Raw genomic sequence first — 15,106 nt, 5'->3', positions numbered from 1 at the left:
AATTCGGGGTTGCTAAAGATGGAGCATTAATGATAGCTTGTTTGATCAGGTTGAATGCTTCATATTCATCTTGATCCCATTTAAAATTTGAATTCTTTTTAATCATGGTTTGCAAAGGAGACACAATTCGTGAAAAATCTGGGACAAATCTCTTTACAAAATTGATTTGACCAAGGAAAGATTGCATGGCTTTTCTATTATGAGGTAGGGATATTTCAGAAATTTCTTTGATTCTGTCAGGCTCGATGTGAATACCAGATTTTGACACTATGAATCCTAGAAGTTTCCTTCACTTAGTGCGAAAAAATATTTCTTTGGGTTAAGTGAAATCCCATACCTTAAACATCGTTGAAAGATCTGTTTTAAGTCTCTGAGATGGTCGCTTCGCTTCTTGGAGTACACTGTTATATCATCCAAATAAATTACTATGGATTTATTGACTAAACCCTTCAATGCGATGTCCATGGCTCTCTGAAAAGTAGCACCGGCATTGATCAAACCAAATGGCATCTTCCGATATGCGTATGTGCCCCATTTAGTTCTGAATGTGGTTTTCAACTGATCATCCGGATGTACCAGCACTTGATTATATCCTGAAAATCCATCCAAGAAAGACATCAGTTCTGAGCCTGCTACTGCCTGTAATATCTGCTCCATAGGTGGGAGAGGAAAATTGTCTTTTTGACAAGCTTTGTTGAGATTCTGAAAATCGATGCAGATTCTAATATCTCCGTTTTTCTTTCTAACGGGTACCATATTAGAGACCCATTTGGAATGTCTGACGAGGAAAATTATTCTGGCTTTTAACAACTTATTTAGCTCGGTTTTTATCTGATTTTCTAAATTCGGGTGGATCTTTCTCAGTTTCTGTTGGACAGGTTTTTCATTGTCAATCATAGGAATAGTGTGCTGAATGATAGAAGTGTCGTATGTTTTCAGCTCATCGTAATTCCAGGCAAAAAAAAATTTATACTGTCTTAAAGACGAACATACGCTAGTTTTTCTTTAGGGGCTAAGTCGATGCCTAGATTAATGTTTTGTGGTTTATCATTGGTTCCTAGGTTTACTAATTCGTAGTTCAGAGTTGAACTGTAGAGCTTTGAATTGGCAGACCTTTTAAACCGATTTTTCAAATCGTATAAGTCTTCTAACTTAACCACCAATTTAGTTATAGCATTATCTGTGCCATTTTGTTGTATTTGTCGATCTTGATGGTCTTTGTCAATTATTTGATTGGAGTAGGATCCTTCGGAAGTGAGGAAATTTACAATATCAGGATCATCGTTGAATACTCTCCAATTTGTAATGTTGTCAGGGATGGATGGTCTAAAGATTAATTCTATTGAGAATCTATCTGGACTAAACTCTTCGGAGGGAATAAGTCTAGAGGCTATGTTAGCCAAAAGGTTTTCGCCTGCGTTTTGGAGTCTCGGGATTGACAAAATATTGAATGCTATGAAATGCTCAGTCAGATCTTGTACTAAAGATTGATAGTGTTTTAAATGACTTGATAGGCAATGAATAGTATTACGTACCTGTTTGACGACGATCTCAAAGTCTCCGAAGACTTGAAGATACTTGACATTCAACCCGATTGCTTTGTATAGGCCTTGCACCAAGGCTTCATATTCTGTTGTATTGTTTGTGCAATTGAATTCAAGTCTGCATGTAAGCATGGTCTTATTTCCTTCTGGACTAATCAGAACGCATCCTGCTCCTGCTCCTTCGTTAGATTTAGAGCCATCAAAATATATTTTCCAAAACAAAGATGTATTTATAGGTTTATCTACAAAATTAACACACTTTAAATTATCAGTTTGGGAAAAATTTTCGACTTGGGACAAAACTGAATTTTCTAAGTAAGGTGATGTATGAGCATTGAAATTGCCGAGAAAAGAATCTACCGAGTAATTGCCTATGATACTACTGTTATACGCTATTGCTTCATTTTCTCCCTCCAATTCCGTTACTATGTACTTCTGGTGTAATTCTCGTTCAACCTTTATTTGATTCGGTTTACCATTGTAGGGTAACCACATGTGTGACCAGTCGGTTGAAAAGTATCCATGGAGTTTCTCGGACCAGTCCCTGCTAAGAATCAAGCCATAGAATTCTGGGATATCAGCCACTAGAATGTCAATAACCTGACATACCTTTGGGTTGGATGACAATCTTATGGTTACTTGATTAAGTTCACCAATCACTTCGACTTGAGATCGATCAAGCTGAACTATGCGCACTGCAGATTTTTATGGTTGAACATTTAACTTGGCACATATTGATCTGGGTAAAATATTCGTTGAAGCACCAGAATCTACCAAACAATTGTGCACGTTTTTATTGAAAATTTCATAAGTGAGAAGGAAAGGGGGAGTGTGAGACCTTGATCTCCCTCCAATCAAGGCGATGTCATTTGGATCAATCTTAATGATCGTGTTGGTTGGAGGTCTTCCCATGTTGTGGGAAGCTACAGCTGTAGGCAAAGATGTGATAGGCACAGCATGTAATTCTTTCATCATTATCTTCTGTTGATGTTTCAATTTGCTCAATTCGTAAAGGGTAATATTAGCCCTAGTCTTTTTCATGTCGTCAATAATATTTTATTCCATTTCATCCGACACTATTAGTGTTTTTGATGGAGTTGTCTGATCTGATTGGACCGGGCTAGGTTGAGTCGCTTTAGTGGTCGTTTTTTTTGTTGCGACTTTATCTTTTGCTACAAAGCTTGTGCTCTTCTGCTCAGGGGTAGTTTGGGGAGGATCAAGTTGATTTTTGCTTCGAGTGCTAACCAGAAATGCTTCTTGATCTTCTTTTTGTGGGAGGATGAAATCCCACATTCCTTGTAATTCCACAACTTCTTCGTCATCAGTCTGCCCTTCGGTGGTACTTTCTTCTTCTTCCTCTTCTTCGGATTCGACATTTGAAATAGCGTTGGGTGGTTTCACATCCATTGAAGGACCTCTTTTAAAAGCTCTGTAGGGCTTTTTCGAAGAAGTTTCTGCTACTTGTTTTTTTATATCAATCATCTCATTGGACATGGTTTTTAATGCTTTTTGCAATCCTTCCAAATCGAAAGGGTCTTTTGTTTGTTTCTTCTTGGAGTCTTCCTTGAAGGTGACTTTTTTAGACTTGCGTTCCTCTATTGCAAATCTCTTTTCCAGGGCTATTACGCGTTTCTCTACTGCTATCGCCTCTGTCAATTTTTCAACTAAGGTTGTTTTATTTTCCCTATCCACAAAGATTGCTAAGTTTGATGGTAAGGCCGTAATATACCATTCGCAGCGTACTTCTTCGCTGGGTTGGGAAGTAGTGGGAATTCTGTTGAGGATCTTATTGAACCGTAAATTGAAATCTTTGATGGGTTTTATAACCTCGGCTTTAAGATTGGATAGGTCATTGATTAACGTTGTCGTTGATCTGTCATCACCAAACTTGGTAAGGAATTGACTTTGGAAAATGTCCCAACTTGTGATAGACCCGGAGGGTAATGAAAAGTAACATGACCCGACTGTTCCTTGCATTGTGTAGGGAAAAAGCCGAAAAACAGCATCTTCATTAGTAACTCCGTTGAGATTGACAGAAAGCATGAAATTGCTAATGTGTTCTTTAGCTAGCATGCCTACTTCTGGATTGAATTTGGGTAGCCATTTCTCAGGATGGGCCGGTATTTGACTCAAGGGTGGAGGCATTAAAACTGCCCCAGGATTATTCCATGGAGACTGGGCCATCGTTGAGTTGCTGGTGAATGAAAGTGCAGAAGATGATCCCTGTGGCTGGGAAGATGAGGACACTATGATCGTAGATGATTGAAGAGGGGTTGTGGGAGTTCCAGTAAGCAGATGGATGATGGTTTGGAATGAAGATGTGGGTGGCTGACTTCACAGTGAGGGAGTTGAAATGGAGGATGTAGATGAAAGAGTCTCACTGTCAGACTCTTGTGGTGTTTTCCTCGCTCTTTTCCTGGTGGGGAGAGGCAATTCAGTTGGCTGGATGCCAAATTTTTCACTCTTTAATCTGGTCAGGGGATGAGCAGGATTGTACTGTGAAGTCACGCTGCTTTGAGATTTATCAGACCTCTCAGTAGAAATGGAAAATCCCTGGAGTTTGTGAATCAGGGTTTGAACTTTAGGGGGTTCAATGGTAGATTTGTCTGAAATATTAGGGTGTGTAGCAACGGTTAATACTCAAGCGACTTCTGACTATGGATCTAAACATACTGGGGAAGTCGGGGGAGTTGATGAGGGCGATTTACTCTCAGAATGGTATTTAGATTTTGATTTAGGTGCCATTCATAGTTCGGGCCCTCCTTCTAGTGCCAAATATGTTGAAGCCCCGAAAATCGGGTCGACAACAAGGGGGATACCCACCCGGTTCGGACCTTGATTGGCAGCTCCTTATCCATTTGGTGTAGCGGGTCCGACTGGGGATAATGGGACCATTTTCCCAATCTAAGGGTGTGTGTGTGTTTGTGGAGTTGGATGTTGTTGATCTAAGAATACTTAAAGCTAATCTAATTCAAACTTTTAAACTAACTCTATGCTATTGTAATCTAATGAAAAACAGCACATCTAATCTATGCTAACCTGGGGTGTATTTCTTCTATTATGCGATCTAAAAAGATTTCAGACAATAACTGGTAATAAAGATCATTCAGCTATCATAAGAATAGAAATCAATTAAGATGAACTACTTTGCATAAAAAGTTAGGCAAAATAGTTGTGAACAGCATATCGCATAATAAGTTATTCATATATCAGACATAAATAAATGGCTCCACCGTACAAAAGTGCCAAATGGTAACTCACACATTCATGCAATAACATATAAACAACTAAAACTGTATATCACTTTCAGAATATAAGCAGAAATGGTCAAGAGATAAAAGTACCATTTATGACTGATTCTACTCATAAGCTTCAAGCAACAATGATTTATCTCTCCTTGCTCTAACATCTACTAAGAGTACAGAAGTGCAACATCAGTAGCAAATATCAAATGCAAACATTAATAAACCTTGATCCATCCATTCATCAAAACCCCCTCCGAGGGTGCAAAAGTGCATGTTCTGAGGACAAGTTTTTGACAAATTTCTGGACCCTTCTCCAAATGCATGAGAAGGGTTTAAATACTGCTAACTAATTAACTTAATTACATAAATTTAGGATACGATTCAAATGACCACCCTTCTTCTAAAGCAAAACTATTTCTAAAAATTGAATCTAATTCCTAATTATTTCTGCATTCGCTCCTTAAATGTTGCGAGCATTCAACATTCGCCTGGGAAGAGTCGGCTAGTTGCCTTCTGCTTTTGTTTCTGTTACGCGAACAGAAATGGCAAGCGCTGGCACCACTTTTTAGTACACTAGAAGATATTTATGAGAATTATCTTCTGGTTGGGCGAATTTACTGCGTATATACTTGGCAACAACCCAAATTTCCCTCAAACTGCTTCTGCTTTTGCTATTTCAGTTTCCGGACTTGCGAATGACTAAGCAAGTTAGAGACTTTTCTTTCTGAACAATTTTCTTAGCGATGCGCGATTAGTGCTAGGCGCTAATCGTACATCGAAAACTGCCTATGTTCTTTGATCCGGGCTTTCCTAGTGCATTTTCCTTCTTTAGCGCCTTTTTCCTTTACCGGGTAGAAGTTTCAGGATTTTTCGTAAACATGCTGCTTTTGTGAGCTTTCTGACCCTAAATGTTGAATCTCCTATTAACCTCAGCATCTGTTGAGTGATACTCTGGAATCTGTGGTTCTGTTGCATGCAGCATATGTTCATGAGGGCAACTCTTCTCTATTCTCCGAGCATTTACGCTTTCCCCTTTTCCTTAGCTGTTTCCTGCTCATTCCTTCGTATTGTTTCCTGTTTTTCATTCCTGCAATTCACGCAAAGGAAAAGAGTAATGATAATAAATACTGATACGAAAGCTCTAACCTCTATGAATGTATAAAATCATGACACCCATCGTGAACTGACTCTTCGAAAAACACAAAATCGTCCTTCATTAACACTTTGGCATATGTTCATTAATTTCTTTTAAGGCGCGCGCCTAATTTTTGGTTTACGGACAGCTTTTCTTGAATGTTGAGCCGAGGAAATTTGTAATGGGCGATAGCAGCATCGCGTCATCGCATTACCTAGATGTGTCATCGCAAGCTTTTTCAGATCGGATTATCGCAGATCGCATTTATCGCAGATATCACCAGATCGCAGCATCGTGGATCGCATGAGTCATTAAATCATTGTGTGCTGCTTATGTGATATTGCGATATGCGACGTCGCACATCGGCCGTCGGAGATTTCTTAAGATTTTCATCTAAGAGCGCTTCTTAATGTATGAGATGCGATGAATTTCGCGTCGCTTCTTCACAGTTTTTATTATGCTCATAAGGGGATGCTTATCTTCTCCACGCGATGTGACATATTTTTAAGGAGCATAATACAAAAAGTTTTATAAAATGTTTTTGAATTTTTTATTAAGGGTTCCCATTTGCTTAGTTTTATTGCTAATACTAAACAAAGAGGGGGGTTGTTGGTGGCCACAACAGGGTAATAGGTTGTGGAATGGCCAAGGGTGATATGGTATTTATTGCAAAAATCTATCATTCTTTTGGATTTAAAGGTTGTTGCATTATCAATAATGAGCTTAGTTGGACATCCAAATCTTGATAGAATATTGGTTTCAAGGAAGGTTATGATAACAGTATCTGTGGCTTTCCTTGAAGGTATGGCCTCTATCCATTTTGTGAAGTAGTATGTGGTTGTGAGGATCCATTTGTGTTGGGCAGAGGAGGGTGGGTGAATTTCACCAATGAAGTCTAAACCCCATTGTTGAAAAGGTATTTCTATAGAGATTATCTTGAGGGGTAAAGGTAAGAGCTTTTTCTTCCCCTCAAAAATTTGGCATTTGTGACAGGAGGTCACATATTTTTTGACATCAGCAAACAAGGTAGGCCAGTAGAAACCAGCTCTAAGGATTTTATCTGTAGTGGTCTTCCAGTAAAGGTGTCCTCCACAGTCACTTGCATGAAATTCTTGCAAGATCTTGTTAGCCTCATATTTTAATAAGAAATTGAGAAGAATACCTTCATGATCTCTCCAAAACAGAGCATTATCTAATATACAAAATTTCATGGATTTCATCTTCAAAAACCTGCTTCTAGTCCTAGATAATTCAGGAGGAGCTTGTAAATTCATTCAAACATAAATAATATCAACATACTAAGGTGATTCAATAAAGGCTTGGCTTATTAGTGGAGTCGCCATCTCCTCTTCATTATCTATTGCTGTAATAAATTTTATATCCAAGGCCTGACAGTTTGATTCAGCCATGAGTTTGGCTAAACCTTGGCCCTTGATTAACTTAGTAGGTTTGATTTCTATATCATACTCTAAAATAGTAGCAATCCACTTTCCCCTCTTTCCATCAGGACCATCCTGAGTTAGGATGTATTTAACTACTAAATTAGGAACGTAGGCTACTATATGAGAATATAAGATGTATACCCTAAGTCCTTAATGGATTTGACTAAATCCAAGGCTTATTTTTCCATTATATTATATTTCAAGGTGGCATCTCTCAGGGCTTTGTTGAAGAAAGCAATGGGTTGTTCATAGCCCTGGTAATTTTTCTGCAATAGAATTGCAGCAATTGTGTGCTCAGAAGCAAAGGAAAACAAGATGAAATCTCTGTCAAATTTAGGACTGATTAACACAGGGGTTTTAGTCAAGGCTAGTTTAATGCTTTCAAAGGATTTTTTAGCCTCAAAATTCCATTTTATGGTGGAGTCCTTCTTCAGCATATTGTTTAGTGATCTAATTAACTCTGCCTGATTAGATATAAATCTTCTAAGAAAATTAATTTTTCCTAAGAAATCTTGTAACTCTTTAATGTTCCTAAGGTGTTTTATTTGCAGGATGGCTTCTATTCTAGCAGGGTCTATTCTTATACCATCTTTTGAAATTATGTGAACTAACAACTTTCCTTCTTATAACCCAAACAAGGACTTTTTGGGTTTTAAGGAGATTCTAAATTTCCTGCATTTAATAAAAAGTTGTCTTATATGATCCAAATGTTGATTGTCAGATTTTGAAAATGTAATAATATCATCTAGATATATCACAAGGAAATCATGAATTTCTTTTGCAAAGGCTACATCCATAGCCCTCTGTAAATTGGCTCCTACATTCATTAGCCCAAAAGGCATTTTCACATACATAAATGTGCCCCAAGGAGTAGTAAAGGCAGTTTTGGGTTGGTCATCTAGATGAACCAAAAATTGATGGTAACCAGAAAACCCATCCAATAATGAGATTCTGGTTGATCCAACTACCCTCTGTAAAATGTGGTCCATTTTGGGGAGAAGGTAACTGTCTTTTAGTGACACTTTATTGAGGTTTATGAGATCCACACAGAGTCTGATCTCACCAGTTTTCTTTCTAGTTTGCGCCAAGTTTGAGACCCAATCAGAAAATCTGATTGGTGCAATCATTTTGGCATCATAAATCCTTTGAATTTCTTTTTCAATTGCAGGTAATAAGATAGGATTAATCCTTCTAAGTTTTTGTTTGAAAGGCTTTTGATTTTCTTTAATAGGAATTGTGTGCTGGATGATGTTGGTGTCATAGGATTTGAGGTCCTCATAACTCCAAGCAAAGACATCCTGAAATTCTTTCAATAACTCAATGTATTTCACTTTTTCAGTTGGGGGTAATGATTTTGAAATTTTGATTAGTTTAGGATTTTCATCGGTGCCTATATTACATTCCTCTATATTAGACCTTGAAGGTTCCATTTTAGGTTTCCTAGGAACATCATTTGAATCAAATAAATCTTCCAAAGGGGTTAATCCCTTTGGTAAGAAATTATCCTTGAGATTAATTACTTCGGTTTCTTCACTGATTACATCTAATTTGGTAAATTTAGTTGGGTTGAATCTATCTATTTCATTTATTTCTATCTCATCCTTAGTGTCAGGATCTATTGATGTATCAGTATTTATATAGTTATTGGTAAACTCTTCTTCTGAAATTAAAAAGTTATTTATCTGTTTATCATCAGAAAATATTTCCCAATTCTTCAAATTATCTGGAATTGCAGGTTTGTCCCTAACTTCAATAGTGTATTGATGGTTGGGTTGGAAGGGTAATTGGCAAGTGCTGGCAAACATTACTAAACTATGGGCTTGCATGTTATGTTTTCCAGGAATTACTGCAAGCCTTGATTCTAGGAAAGTGTTAAGTATTTCTACGATAGTTCCCCTATAACAACTTAATCTAGGGTCCTTTGTCATATATACACCATCAATCTGTTTTACAATTAGTTCAGAGTCTCCCATGACAGAAACTCTTTTAGCTCCTAGATTCCTAACTAACTTAAGACCTAAAAGTAATGCTTCATACTCGGCTATATTATTGATACATTTAAAATTCAATCTATATGCATTGCCTTCTGAGTAATTATTTTCCAAATTATACTTCCACACTCCTACTCCTGCTCCTAACCTATTGACTGATCCATCAAAATATAAATGACATAACATCTCATGATCTATATTTACACTATTTGGTGCAACAAAATTTTCATTATTTATAACAATTTGACCGTCTTGTTGATTAAATAGTTCTATAGTCTATTCTGTTTCATTTTGTGTAGAAATTGCAATTTCTTTTGGTTATGTATTAGTATTGTCTGAAATTTTGTCTTGTGTTTGATCAGCATTGTATAGGATAAAAGAATCAATATCTGAGTGTATGGAGTAGATGGGAAATTTTTGAGGCCAATCATGGCTACTTGCCATATATTTCATTAAGGTTTCTCGGTATAGTTTCTTAGGTTGTCCAAAAATAGAGATTGTTGCATATGACATATCTAGTTGTAAGGATCCCTGAAGTTTGGCTCCCCATGATCTGGATAATAGCATGCCATACTTTGGTGGGATGTCAACAACTACAATATCCATAAGGATGATTTTGGCGGGATATTGGACTAAAGTGACACACAGGTCTTTAATCAATCCTAGACACTTTACCTGACTGGAGTCAAATGAGAATAAGTATTTATAAGGCCTTGTAATGTCTAGGTTTAATTTCTCCATCACTGATTTGGGCATTAAGTTGTGAGAGCACCAGAATCCAACATTGTATTGTGTAGAATTTTGTCATGGATACTAAGGCTAATGTAAAAAGGTGGAACTCCTCCTTCTAATGGTTTTCCATTAACATCTAGACCAAATATGAGTTTTGGTTGGTCATCAAACAAGTTGACTGAATCCTCATTTTCAGCAATGTTTAAGGTTTGGGTTATCTATGATTTATAAGTTTCATTCTTGATTAGTTCTATTAAAGGAACTGAAATATTTAGCTTTTCTATCTCTGCTCCCAAATTGAATGGAAAAGAGACTTTTTCTGTTTGAAGGTTTTGAATTTTTGCAGCAGGGATTTGAGTAGGCTTGTCTTCTTTTCCTTTATTGGGGACCTCCTTATGTGGATTTTCAAATCTGATGTTTTGAGCTTTGTCCACTGGTTCCTTAGGTGGAATTAAAGTGGATGGTTGATCAGCAGAAGGTTGATCAGAGGTTATGTCTACAATTATGGGGCTAGAAGGTTTTGGGTTTTCAAAATTTGGAGGATTTTTGAAACAGAGGCTTCTTTTATTTTCTTGGGTTGATTTTGTATTGTTTTCTTAGTTTGGTCAGGGACATCAGCATTCTTTTTTCTTCTTAGGTTATACTGTTTATGAACTTCAAAGATGGCAAAATCATATCCCTGTTTGTAATCAAATGATTCCCCAGACTATAATTGTAATTGTTGCAGCATATACAGTTCCTGCTCATCTTGGGTTAGAAAAACAATGTCCTCATCATTTATTCCCATTAGGTTAATTTGTGTATCTTGTTTTGGATCTTCTGGATGGGATGTCTCTGCATAATTTTCTTGAAAAGGAGGCCTAATGTTCTGATCCGGTCCATTTTTCCCAATGTTTTGGTTTTTTCTAAAATTTGGGTTTCTAACTAGAGGTGCTTGTTGGTTATCCCATTGGGGTTTCCTTTCTATGTTCTCTATTCTATCCATTAGTCTTTCCATACTTTTGGCTAAACTATCTATTTTAATGTCAGATGGTGAAGTTTCATCCTTTGCAGTTCCTCTCCTTTCATTTCTAACTCTAGCCCTTTTAGCTAACAAATTAGCTTCTACACTAACAGCTACACTTTGCATTTCTTCTAATGTTGGGGGATTTCTTTCCCTAAGTTGGTATGCCATATCTGTGTCAAAACAATTAGGGAACTTTATTAATGCCAATTCAGGTGGGGGCCTAAGGTTAACTAGGATTGTTTTATATATATCATTGAATCCAGTGCAGTAATCTTGAACAGTTTCATTAGGCCCCCTTCTAATATTCTCATATTCTGAAAGGATTTGTGGGGGATTCTTTTTCTTTTCCCATCTATCAATAAACAACATTTGGAAATTTGCTAGGTCTGCAATATGGTTGGCAAGAAAGGCTTTGAACCACTTCTTGACATCACCAGTCAAAGTTTGGGCAAAGAGTCTCATCTCGACATCTGCTTCATCTATTTCATGCAATTCAAAAAAGTTAGACATCTTGTTTACATGTTGCTGGGAAATGTAATGACCAGTAGCATCAAACAGGAAAATCTTACTCTGATAATCTGCAGGCATAGCATGAAGTTGGGAAGGTAAAACAAGAGGATCATATCTGTTTGCCATTGTTGTAAGTTGGGAGAGGCCGAGATGTGGGGTTGAGGTAATCAAAGATGATGCAGCAGTGGATGAAGAACCAGGACTAGTAGATGATGAATGAGTAACGATAGGTTGGTGAGGGAGTGTAGGTATAAATGGTGGTGAAGAATGGACTTCAGAAGGTATTATTGTTGAAGTTGAAGGGAACAATGGTGAACTCAAAGTAATGGACAATTGTTCAAAAAGCTCAAGGGTCGTGGTAGTATTAATGGATGATTGTGGAGATTTCAGAATGTATTCATCAATTGATTTGTTGGCCTATTGAACTTCAAGGTTTGCAATAAAATCAGGATCTAGAATAGTTTCATCGATTGCATTTTCAGATTTTGTTCTAAATAATGAAAGATCAAATGGCACATCAAAGGGAAGTTCTTCTAAAAATAACCACTCATCAGGACATGAATTAGCTTTAACTAATGGTATTTGGCTAACTAAACTTTCTTATTTTTTAGATTTTCTTGAAATTAGGTTGGGATTATCAACTACTGGGGCAAGGTTTGGATCTGGATTAGCCCTAGCGAAATGAGTATTCCTAGAAGCCAAAATTTAAAATTTTGTATTTGTTTTTGTGAGATTTTTTCAAAATAACTTATAACAAATGACTTTAAGAGGTTTGGAATGTAGATTTAGAATCTTCTTAAAGCTTTATTAGCACTGAGGATTCGTTCAATCCCAAGTATGGTCACCACTATGTTATCACTCAGAAATTTCTCTAGAAGTTATTAGAAGAAATAAAATGACCAAGGTAACCACAAACCAACTTTGGAGCATAGGCTCTAGCAAACCTAGGCTCAGAAAGGGCTCTCTCTATATGATTTAGCTTTGTTTGCTTGGATTTTAGGCTAGTTATGAATGTTTTGAGGGTTTTTTATTTATATTCAAGATTGGGTGGTGGGATCCTTGAAACAGATGGATAGAATGATGTCCTCATACCATTGGGCTATGGAGTCAACAGAAGGGAAGCAGAACTGGATCAACTCACTAAAGGGAATGTTCAAAAGGGTAAGCTAGCAGAGTAAAGTGCAGGTCTTTGGAACAGGGGGGTGAAATGGTTTTAATCAGGGTGAGACAACAATTAAGGGTTCTCAGACCAAGATATAAATGAGGAATGTGTTAGGATATTCCGACACATAGGAAATAGTTAAGTACAACTTGGTCTAGTATAGAGTTAGGTATAGAGATAGGTAAAGTGTGTTTCTTTACTATGTAGATTTTGTAACTTACAATCCGACGGTCACGATATGTAGTGATCCAACGGTTCATTCTCTCCTCGGTATTACCGACACTTGATCCGTGGCTTAACACTCGATTGGTCCATGATCTCTATTTAAAGAGCATGGAGGGTCATTTGTAGGTTAACCATGGATGAGAGAAGCTTATGTAAATTTTCATTCTTTTATTAATAAATTCTCTGAAGTGGTTGCGTTGGCTCAGGCTGTGGACTGTTTCCCTCTTTGAGGGTTTTAACCACGTCAAAAGTACTGGTGTATTGATCTGAGATCTATTTGTGAGCGGTGTCCTTTGGTGTTCTGTCTAAGGAACTTACCCTGTAAATTCCTACATGGTATCAAAGCTATTTGAGGGTCGCGTCCGTTGGTGATCCAAATCTGAAGCCGGTAGAACTGCATCCGACTACCGTTTCCTAGATCTACTGTTTCTGACTGCTTTCGGGCCGAGAGGACTGCTCTGTTGTGTTGGGAGCATCTGTTCCAATGAGGAACCCCTTTCGTTTCACGCGAAAAGTTTTCCAGTAGCCCTAGCCGCATCATTTTTAAGATCTGGAGGTATACAATGTTTATTTTCAGTTTACAGTTATTTTCTCTCTGTTTATTTCGGTTTTCGGTTTATTTAGCCTTTTTTATTAACAGATCTATACCTTTCATTTCTGCGTATGCTCTTTGCCCTATGACTCTATGCGATCTGGGCAAATCAGAAACAGAAATGAAGGATTTTTCTCATGCTTATGCTCTTTTTCGCTACGCCTTAGTGTGATCTCGGAAAATCAAAAACATTGAGGAAAATATTTAGTTTCCGGCTAAAGCTAACTTCGAGCCGCAAGGTTCGTTTTTGAAAATATTTAGTTTTCAGCTAAAGCTAACTTCGAGCCGTAAGGTTCGTTTTTTTTGGTATGTCCGTGTTGAGTTTTGTGTTTTTTGTTTTGTAGGGAAAAAGAGCTTTCTCAAAGCAAGCACGCAACCCAAAAGCATCAAGCCCCCCCCTCTCTCTCTCTCAAACTTTTTGTATAGCTCACTTGGTGCAAAGCTAATTTATGAGAGTAGAGGTCTTGGGTTCAAGTCTCCATTTTGTGGGGGCGGATTTTTCATTTCCGCCCATTCCCGCACTTCATCAGCGACTTCATCAAATTTTCTTCAAAAAGCCATAACTTCTTCATCTGGAAGCCGTTTTCAGAACCGTTTTTTTTTAAACAGCCTAATTTTTCGAGATCTTTCCATTGAAACACTTAGTTTCAGCATCTATAGCTTCAGTTTTTTTTAAAATGGAAAGTCCATGCCAAGTTATTCTTAACAGCACCAACTACTTCCAATGGTGGTCCTACATTGTGGATTTACTTAGAAGGAAAGGTCTTTATAGAATAGCCACAGGCCAAAAGACCAAACCGAAAGATGAAGACAAGGCAGCTAAATGGGAAAATAGGCAAGACCAAGCACGTGGGTTGATAGGGATGTCTATTTCTCCAGATCTTAGATTCCATATTACAGAACTTGATACTCTTGATGAAGCAATGAAACAGATTACTAAAGTCTTTGGAATTAAAAATGAACTTAAAGCCCATCAACTTGAAAATGAATTGCTTACATTGGACCCCAATAATTTTTCTTGCATTGAAGATTTTTTGTCCAAGTTCAAGACCCTTAGACTTCTCTTGGAAGGTGTTAAGGTTAAGAAAGAAGATAGTAGCCTTATCTACTCCATTCTTACTAAGTTGGGACCAGCCTATTCTGTGTTTGTTTCCACGTTCCATTCTACAAGAGAAGCCTTCATTTCTCAAGGACAAACCTACAAGTCCCCTTCCTTTGATTCCTTTTGTGATTCTTTAATAAGAGAACAAGAAAAACTCTTACACCTTGGTCTTCTTCATCTTGGGAACTCTTCTAAGAAAGCGTCAGCCGCCCAGCAGCAACCAAATTCAAAGAATCCTAAGAAGTCGTATCCTAAAAGGAATGGTCCTAAACCAAATAAAGGTCCTAAACAATTTCCACCTCAAAATGAAAAATCATTTCAACAAAATGATAAGACAAATAAAAACAAATGGAAGAAGACTGATAGACATTGCAACTTTTGTAATCGATATGGCCACTTAGAATCCAAATGCTTTAAGAA

The sequence above is a fragment of the Pinus tabuliformis genome, chromosome 2_1, assembly GCF_031772625.1.
Source record: "Pinus tabuliformis cultivar Carrire ecotype Pingquan chromosome 2_1, CPIR1, whole genome shotgun sequence".
NCBI lineage: Eukaryota > Viridiplantae > Streptophyta > Pinopsida > Pinales > Pinaceae > Pinus > Pinus tabuliformis.
Note: the sequence above shows the minus strand (reverse complement) of the source record.